Source organism: Chiloscyllium plagiosum, unplaced genomic scaffold, assembly GCF_037043375.1.
Source record: "Chiloscyllium plagiosum isolate Xiang-an unplaced genomic scaffold, Cpla_swu_hap1 HiC_scaffold_13, whole genome shotgun sequence".
Classification (NCBI taxonomy): Eukaryota; Metazoa; Chordata; class Chondrichthyes; order Orectolobiformes; family Hemiscylliidae; genus Chiloscyllium; species Chiloscyllium plagiosum.
The window spans coordinates 87,609,885-87,620,525 of record NW_028270151.1 but is presented as its reverse complement, the minus strand read 5'-3'; positions in this window follow the sequence as shown (position 1 = coordinate 87,620,525).

Here is a 10,641-nt window from a genome sequence, read left to right as displayed (position 1 = left end):
AAATCCTGAATCTATCATAACTGGTTGAAAACTCGGCATACCCACTAAAGGTGTAAACAAAGATGTCTTGCCAATATTACCTTCCCTCTCCCGAATTGCCCTCCATGCTTTAACAGTATTGATGACTATTGGGTTATGGCAATATTCCCTAACTGTCCTCACCTTGTCCAAAAACAGGGGCACCTTGCCTGGGAGACTTCGATATCTCGCCATATTGAAAGAGGGTCCCCACAAACCCAATCACTTACGTAGGTCAAAAGCGAGCTTAATTGGTAATTTTTAATGTCCGGAAGGTCTACTCCCCCCAGTCTGTGAGGCAACTACAGTTTGGCTAATTTAATGAGGGGCCGTTTACGGTGCCAGATAAAGCAGCTGAACCAACTGTTCAGTCTCCTGAGTGTTTGTTTATTGAAAATCAGGGGGAGCATCCATTTAGGGTATAGCAAGGAGAGAGAATATTCATCTTAATAAGCGCTATCCGACCCAACCATGAGACTGGAAGTGCCTCCCATCTTTGGAGATCTTGTTTAATTTTTTTCAAATAATTGAGTAAAATTGGCTTTGAACAGCCAATCCAGAACTGGAGTAATGAATATCCCCAAATATACAAAACCCTCCTGTGACCACCTAAATGGGAATTTATAGTCACTCTCAAGAGCCAACTCTTTGGTAAGACCACCCATAGGCATAGCCTCTGATTTAGCAAAGTTAATCTTATACCCTGAAAATGCATGAATGCATTGTATCAGGCAAGGCACTGAAACTGCTGGATTTGTCAAGAAAATTAGAACATCATCTGCATAGGCTGCCCCTAGAAATATTAAAATTGCTTGATCATACCCCATTGGTAATGACCGCAGCGAGAGCTACACTGTAGAGAACCTTTACCCATCTTATGAAAACTTCGCCCAGACCAAACTGGTCTAGAGTATAGAAAAGGTATGGCCACTCAACTCGGTCAAATGCCTTCTCTGCATCCAAAGAAATCACCAATCCCTGTACTGACTGCTGTTAGCGTGCTTGAATTACGTTAAGCAGCCTCCTAACGTTATTGGAGGATCTGCGACCCTTTATGAAGCCCGTCTGATCCTCTTTAATAATAGACCGTAACACAGTCTCCAGCCTTAATGCAAGAGCCTTAGAGAGGATCTTAAAGTCCACATTTAAAAGCAAGATGGGCCTGTATGAAGCACTGTTTTCCGGATCCTTCCCTTTTTTAAGGATTCGTGAAATATTGGCCTCTCTCATAGATGGTGGGAGACAAACATGACTGTATGAATCATTAAACATATTCAGCATCGGGCCTGACCGTATACTTATAAATTCCTTACAGAATTCACTGGGAAGTCCATCAGGACCGGGCGCCTTTCCACTCTGAACCTGCTTCACAGCTTCCTGCACTTCTTGCTCTGATAACGGGGCATTGAGAATGGACTGTTGTTCGGGAGTCACACCCGGGAACTTCAGATCTCTAAAAAAGGATTCCATTTTGGCTTGCTCCTCCTCACAATTCTCAGACTGATATAACTTAGAGTAGAATCTCTGAAACGCCACATTAATCTTTTTAGAATCACATGTTAGGTTCCCAGACCCTTCCCTAATCGCTTTAATGGTTTGTGGGGCACTTCTCTTTCTGGCAAAGTATGCTAAGTATTTGCCTGGCTTGTCACCATGCTCGTATAACCTTTACTTTGCAAAAGCCAGTTCCTTCTTTGCCGTCTGCGTGAGCACGGAATTTAGTGCAGACCGCAGTGCCATAATCCTCTATAGTTTGACCAGCAAGGGTCTGTCAAAATAGGCCTTCTTGGTTGCCTTCAACCATGCTTCAAGGAGACATTGATGCTCACCCTTCTGCCGCTTCCTACTTGTGGAATATGAAATAACTAACCCTCTGGCATAAGCTTTGGTAGTTTCCCAGAGAACACATGAGCTATCAACTGAGCCTATGTTGATGTCTAGGAATGCCCGAAATTCCCTAGAGAAATACTGCACAAACTTGCTGTCCATGAGAAAAAGGGGTCCATTCACCAGTACCTTGAATCCACTGTAACATCCTTAATTTTAACCATGAGGTACACTGGAGCATGATCAGAGATGGCAATATTACCAATCGTACAGGATGCCACCAGATCCAGGGTTACCGCAGGGGTCAGAAAAAAATCAATCCTCATGTGACATCTGTGCAGATTGGAGAAAAACGTGAAATCCCTACCTGTAGGGTGGAGACACCTCCAGATGTCCACCAATCCTAATTCCCCACACAAACCCAATAACTGTTTAGTTTGTGCAGAGAGTATCGAGGGACCTTTAGGCAACCTGTCTACTGTGGGGTCCATGAGGCAGTTAAAATCTCCCCCTATAATGATGTGCCGAGACTTGAGACTTATCAGTTTAGAAAAAGCATCTACCAAGAATTTAAGAGGATGAGCTGGGGGACAATAAACATTTAAAATGCCATATTCTTCCCCATTTATCAAGGCTTTAAAAATTACAAACCTCCCATATGTGTCTTCAACACATTCCAACAATTTAAATGAGAGATTTTTCCTTACAAATATAGCCACTCCCCTACTTCTGGTATTAAATGATGAAAAATAAACTCGGTCAAAGCCATTCTGCTGTAATTTCAGATGCTCCTTGTCATCCAAATGTGTCTCCTGTAACAAAGCAATATCCACCTTCTCCTTTCTAAGACTCAAGAGTACCTTCTTCCTCTTAATTGGTGAGTGACTTCCCTTGATATTCCAGGTACACCATTTAATCAAATCATTAGCCATAATCTTCTGCAATTACATTTAAATTCCAGAGAGGAGGAACCCGAACCACAAATTGCTGAGCCTTAGTGTCGCATGGTCCACCAAATATAAAAACTATATAAACTAAAACCACTACATTTAACAAACATACAAAATTATTAAAAATAAAAAACAACAAAAACCAGAAACCAAACCAACATATAAAGTGCCAATAGCGCTGAGTAGGGGAACTCACCCGGAGGGGGCAACTACCCATCCCGAACTGCCCATAAATAGGCATCTAACCATCTCAACCACCTTCACTTCTCCCAGCTAGAGCCACACCGCAAGCACAAGCTAAAAAGAATAAACACCCCATAGAATATCAATATGAATTAAAAAAAAACATTCTTTTATAAAAAAAAGGGGAATAAAGACCCCACCCATTCTTTGGTATGTCCTAACTTAGAAATTTAAAATGTACATCTTAACCACCACCAGACACAGTTTGAAGCAAATTATTATCAATCGAGGAAAAAAAGGGGAAAAACAAAGCTCCAACCGGATTTCCTCCATTTCTTTTACAGAATGATAAACGCATACCCAACCAACAATATTTATACATACTACAATTGTTTAAATTAGGTTAGTTTGTCCACAAAGTCTCTTGCCTTCTCCGATCCATCTAAGGTGATCCTAAGCACTGCCGGATATCTCAGGGAGTACTGAATCCCAAGCTCCTTCAATCTTCTCTTGACGCCATCATACGATTTTCGTTTCTGGATCACCGCCACTGAAAAGTCCTGAAAAAACATGATCTTAGACCCCTTGTAATTTAGGGCTTTTGGATCCTTCCCCTGGAGTCTGGAAGCCTTCATGACTCTCTCCTTATCCCGGTAATGATGGAACCGCACCAGGAAAGGACGAGGGCGTTGACCCAGACCCGACCTCCGTGCTGCGACCCGGTGAGCCCTCTCTATCTTCAATCCTCTCATGCCAGTCTCCAAGTCAAGGAATTTCGGAAGCCAATCTTCAACAAATTCCGCAGGCCTCTCACCTTCCTTACCCTCAGGCAGACTGATGATCTGAATGTTTTTTCTCCTGCCCCTGTTTTCAAGATCATCCACTTGGTCACGCAAATTACGAATCTGCGTCTTCAGGGCTTGGATCTCATCCTTGAATGAAATGGCATCAGCTTCCACCACTGTGACCCTGTGCTCCACCTCATCCGTCCTCTTCCCCAGGTCTCCCAGCTGCTGCTCATGCTTCTGCCGCATGAGAGAGACTGGAGCCAGCTTCTCTTCAATCTGTTTCCCCAACATCTCGGAAGATTTCAAGAGCTGGTTCACCAGGTCCTGGAGAGTAATCGTCTCTGAGGCTGCTGCAGGCTGAGCTGCAGACCCGGCCTCAGATGCTCCTCCTCCCTTTTTAGGCATCTCTGGACAGCTGAAAATACAGGTAAGTCAATTTTTAAATGTTTCTTGGGGCTCCACAATCTTTCCAACGCCCCAAGAAATCCTGATGACCTGGGTTCGGTGGGTTAAAGGACCGTCCTGCTCCTGCCGCGATGCGAAGCTCTGCGGTATGATCTTCTCAGATCGCCACCATCTTAGATCCTCTAAAGTCCTTATTTGATGCTAAGAAAGATCCGATTAAAATATGGAAATATGCAATAGAATCCCCATGCCTTTGGCAACATGCACGAAAAATGCTTTCTTGCTTTTCAACCACTTAGTGCTGCAAATCTACATCCTCCTACTTAACCAAAATCAAGATGCCCTTAAGGTCACAAATGACGGATACCCATCTAGAGGATCAGCTAAAACTGCAGAGCTCCATGCTGCAACCAAATATTCAAATGCTTTCCTACAAAAAGCAGTCACAACAAAGTCATTAAAAGGTTAATTAACATTTTCTTTCTTTTTTTAGTTAGTTACTACATAGTAGTTAGATTTTTACAAAACAATGTGAATTTTGAAGAATATATAATTGAAGTTTCTTGGATGCGGCCTTATTAGATTACAACTAACATAATGCGGCCTTCCAACATGAAAAGGTTCCCCACCTCGGGTCTAGAGTCACAGACTTGGTAAGGATGGCAGATTCCTTTCCTAAAGAACATTAGTGAACCTGTTGATTTTTTTTTCCCAACAATCAACAATGGATTCATGGCCATTGTTATATCCTTCATTTCAGTTATTGATGGAATTCCATCACCTGCTGTGATGGGATTTGAACCAGTATTCCCAGAACAATACCGAGGTGTATAGATTAACAGTGTTGCAAATTATCTAGCCACTGGTCCATCAGCTCCCCAATCGAAGTTTGGAGATGGGAGACAGGCCGCCTACTTGCGGAGCGATTCAGAGAGCACCTCTGGGCCACCCGGACGAACCAACCCAATCACCCTGTAGCACAGCATTTTAACTCCCCCTCCCACTCCACCGAGGATATGCAGGTCATTGGACTCATCCACCGCCAAACCACAACAACGCGACGGTCGGAGGAGGAGCGTCTTATCTTCCGACTGGGAACCCTCCAACCACAGGGAATGAACTTGGACTTCACCAGTTTCTTCATCCCCCCTCCCCCCACCTTGTCTCAGCCGAATCCCTCCAGCCCGGCACCGCCTTCCTGACCTGCAGTCTTCTTCTTGACCTCTCCGCCTCCACCCTACTCCGACCTATCACCCTCACCTTGACCTCTTTCCACCTATCACATTTCCAACGCCCCTCCTCCAAGTCCCTCCTCCCTACCTTTTATCTTCTCCTGCTGAACACTCTCTGCTCATTCCTGAAGAAGGGCATGTGCCCGAAACGTCGAATCTTCTGTTCCCTAGATGCTGCCTGACCTGCTGTGCTGTTCCAGCAATAAAGTTTCAGCTTTGATCTCCAGCGTCTGCAGACCTCACTTTCTCCTTGGAGATGTGTAATCCCATTCATAACAAAAGGCTTTCTGGGAGACACAGACCCATTCAAGATTCATTTCCCCACACAATAATGGACAACGTCAGCTGATTGGGAGGAGCATTAATTCTTCCAGAAACAGTATCTTGCACTGTACTCACACTGGGCAAAGCTTAAAAAACACTTCATCGATTCTTTTGAAAACATCACAGTTATTGCTTCAATAAAATCTATTCTGTCATTATCTTTGTGGGTTCAACTAAAGGAGTGCGAATGGGGTTGGTGTCGGGGGGTGGGGGGAGTTAAAAATGCATGAAAATGCCAAAAACAGACCCTCCTGATTTCACAACCACCTGCAGTTTCTCAGTCAGTGCCACTCTCTTCTGCTCTGTCTTACTCAGCTGCTCTTTACAGCTTCAAAGATTAACTCTCATTTGTAAACTGAACAAAGGTGAAAATCAGGTTATAGTCCAACAGGTATAATTGGAGGTTTATTGAAGGAGTGTTGCTCCTTCCTTTGAGTGTGGGGTTGGATCATAAGGACAGAATTTATCGCAAAAGATTAGAGTGCCATACACTGATGCATTAGATTGGCCCAACAGCCATCGGGATTTGTTCAATTTTATGGAATGGGGTGGACAAAGTTACAAATCACACCAAACCAGGTTAAAGTCCAACAGGTTTATTTGGAAGCATTGCACCTTATCAGGTAGCAAGTGGGCTAGGAGCATAGGACACAGAATTTATAGCAATAGATCACTGATGTATAAAATTTTTAAGTTTGTGATTTTTAACTTTGTCCACCCCATTCCAAGGCACCTCCACATCATTAAACTCAACAGTGAGTCCCCTCACACACACTTCACCGTTTATAGCTTAGAAAACAACGAAATGACACGCTTGAGAATAAAAAAGGTTCGGGTGGAACTGAGTAAATATCCTTTCGCCTGATAAGAATATCCTACCCACGTTACAGTCTCGCCGCCCAAGCCACAGACACGGTCGGTGTTACCCAGCCTGGAGAAATAGCTAAAAGCTAGTGTGCTTCCAGTTAAACCTGTTTGACTATAACCTGGTGTTGTGTGATATTTAACTTTGTACACCCCAGTCCAACACCGGCATCTCCAAATCATGGAGAAATAGCGAGAGTTTAATCCCGGAAGGACATTCACTGAAAAAAACCCATTTCACTTCAATCCAAAACTGGTGGTCGTTATGAAGTTGATCGACACACATTGTGTTGCTCCTAAGAAACGTGAAAAAAGCTGAAAAGAGGAAGGAAGGATACGAACAAACTTCCAAAGGAAACATTTTGAACATTAGCGTGACCTACCCTGCTGAAACGTGTCCTGATCCAGGATGGTTGGAGCTAATATTTGATCGTTTTCGTATCCAGGAAGTACTGGGGATGGGAGAGCAAACATTCACGTTCAATACCTGATTGTCAGGAGAAAACAGAATTTCAACCCAAAACTGTGTGACGAGCTTTTAGGAAACTCTGTCAATGCAATGCTATTGACAATTTGCAAACGACGGAAATCGAGATTAATCAGTTTGGGAACAAAAACGTAGGGAATTATAAACAGAGCTGCTTCTCTCGGGAAAGGAGCGGGAGTGAGAAAGATATTCGAAAATCGTTCATGTCAGTGTGTGTTTTTCTCTCTGGCTGCATGTGTTGTGTATTGCAGTAATGTGGTCTGTTTTTGTCTTGTGCGATGCGCGTTTGTGTGATTGTGTCTGTCTTTGTGTGTCTGTCTTTGTGTGTCTGTCTTTCTGTCTGTCTTTGTGTGTCTGTCTTTGTGTGTCTGTATTTGTGTCTGTCTTTCTGTCTGTCTTTGTGTGTCTGTCTTTGTGTCTGTGTGCCCATACGCCTGTCTTTCTCAGCATCCGCCTTTCATTATGATTTTTCCTTCTCCCATATGACTGCGAATGCATATTGGGAATAAGTAAGGAACAGTTACAACAGAATTTCCGAATTTCTCAAACAAATCTCCTGCTCAATGAGGAAATTAACGCCAGCTCCAAACGGTGGGTAATTTAGTCAGGAACATATTCAGTGAGGTGGGGCTGGTTGAGGGCGCAATGTCTTAACCAATATGTACACTTCTTTTAAAATGCATCTTAGCAGAAAATGGTGAAATACTGAGGAGCAGGTTGGACAGTATCTGTGGAGGGAGATAGGGAAGGTTCATACGTTAGCTCTGAGAAGGAAGATGAGTCAGGTTTGAATTATGTGGAATGGGGAAGACTGGACAAAGAACAAAAGATGCCGAATGGTATTCCACCATTCCCAGCGACGACATTGCACCCACACCTTGGGAAGGGGACTGCTCGTGTTTGCTGTACAATGGTCAGTTCCATTGACAACTCCTCTGATAATGAAGCTGTCTTTGCTCTCAAACAGCAAGAACCAGGCAATGTTGGAGTTTGGAGGTGACATTGTCACCATACAAGTGTCAGGTAATGATATATTCAAAACATCTAGAAGATTGACTGCTGATTTTGAATCCCTTCCTAATTCGATTGAACATTTATTTTCCTCCATTTATTTGATGCTGGCCCCACATAAAGAAATTATCCATGTGCATCATAAAAGATTCCTGTAAGGTTTCGATTGTAGTATCAATGGAACAAGGTCGGATCCACATACAATTGTGAACACTCCTCCTACACGTAATTCATTCCATAACCAGGCAGTTATTGTTCCTTTCTTATCATCAGTGCTGCTCTTTCTTATCTGCCATTCAATCATTGTCTACATTTTCAATCTGGTATTTACAGTCACAGAGATGTACAGCATGGAAACAGACCCTTCCGTTCAACTGTCCATGCTGACCAGATATCTGAAATTAATATAGTCCCATTTCCCAACATTTGGCCGATATCCCTCCAGACCCTTCCTGTTCACATACTCATCCAGATGCCTTTTAAATGTTGTAATTGTTCCTGCCTCCAACACTTCCTGTGGCACCTCATTCCATAAATGTATCTCCCTGTGCATGAAAAAGTTGCCCTCACGTCCCTTTTAATTCAGTTGAGAGGAGAACTGCCAAGTCCTGGCATGTAAGAGACTGCTTGAAAACATATCTCTCTTACAAGTACCTTTTTGATCAGTATCCTGTGATGCAGAAATTCCTAGCAAGGAGAAAAGAAGACACAGGAAGATCCAAAGACAAGAACCTACAGCTGCCTGGTTTTGAGATAAAAAGTGTTGTTTCGTAACTCTTTATTGGGAGTTTTATCTGCCTAGTATCATAGAAGGGAAGGTAAAACTAGGTTAGAGAAAAAAAAATTAAATAGTGGTTTGTTAATTATAACAGTTAATTCTGTTATACTTTCAGAAATAAACTTATCAATTTTTACTTTACACAGGCCTTGGCCACTTGTATTTTTACAGATTACTGCATGGGATAAATCTTTTCTGTGCTGCTGGTTTTAAATTAAACAGGAGGGTTTACCCTGTGTCATAACACTGTGCTGTACTGTCTTATATAAAAGTTAAAGATCATCACTGATGGTGCCATCATTGGTAAAAAGGTGCCAAAGTACAGATTCTTAGAATTCCTACAGCGTGGAAGTTGGCCATCCAGCCCATCAAATCCACGGTGACTCTCTGAAGAGCATCCGATCCAGATCCACCACCACCCTCCACCCCACCTTATCCCTTCTAATCCTGCATTCCCCATGGTTAATACACCCAGCCTGCACATCCATGGACACTAGATTAGATTCCTTACTGTATGGAAACAGGACTCACAGCCCAACATGTCCACACCGATCCTCCAAAAAGTGACCCATCCAGCCCCATTCCCCTCCTAATGCACCTAATACTATGGGCAATTTAGCACATTTTTGGATTGTGGGAGAAAACCAGAGGACTTGGAGGACACCCACGCAGACACGTGGAGAACGTGCAAACTCTACACAGACTATCGCCCGAGGCAAGAATCAAACCTGGGTCACTGGCACTGTGAGGTAACAGTGCTAACCACTGAGCCATCGTGCCGCCCTAGAGAAAAATGCATTCAAAAGTGAAATAATAAAGACTATCCTGCCAGGCCACCAAGAGACCACTATGCCAGGCAAGGAAGACACCTCGCTGAAGTTTGAGAGACAGCCATGGGTCTGGGAGAGGGACAGAGGGATGTGAAATTTGGTTGGGATGAGGTGAAGGAGGAGCAGAGATAAAGAGAATGGGGTGAGTAATGTGCCCTGAGCCTCGGTGAAGTGGGATGGTATGGTGGTAGTGGTGGCAGGGCTAGGGGTGGGTGGACAGGGGAGAAATTGAGAGATTCTAGCCTGAGACTCTGGGGACATAGGCCAAATACAATATGTTTTCATCAAGCTGAAGGAACTAGCCTGGTCCCAACCGCCAGCGTTATGGGAAGATATCTTGGTGGAGAATTGGAAAGTTGGAACAAACTGCAAAATGGTGATTTTGAGACATCATGTGAGGAATGTTTGTGATCTCTGGAACTATACTTGATGGAGATTAGAAAGATGAGCACAATGAGTGCAGGGAGGTCTCCACACCCCCTATTGGAGTGATCATGGTCTCTGTCAGCCAACTCAAGTAACGTTTTTCCTCAAATGAGCCTCATTTCCATCATCCATATTGAGTCTTCGCCTTCTCTACCTGGTTATGAAACTTTGCTTTCATCTGCTTTCAGAGAAAAGGCAGGTATTTAGTACTATGGAAGTGAATGAGAAGACAGTTAGTTGTAATGCTGGGGTAGGAGAGGTGTTGCAGTCTCCCCAGTGAGACAGTCGGAAGCACAGATAGCAGGAAAGGCTAATAGTTTGGGACAATGTGGTAGGTGGGAGCTATTGAGGGGAAAATGAGCCTTACAATAGTTAGCATGGTGATCCACGAGCCCTGATGAGAGACGTATGCAGTGACATATTTAAAGTAAGTGGTGGCCCTGTGACAGTGTGGTAGCAGAGACAAAATATGCCCTTATCCTTGCAAAGTACAGAAGATCATTCAGCTCTGTCTGTAC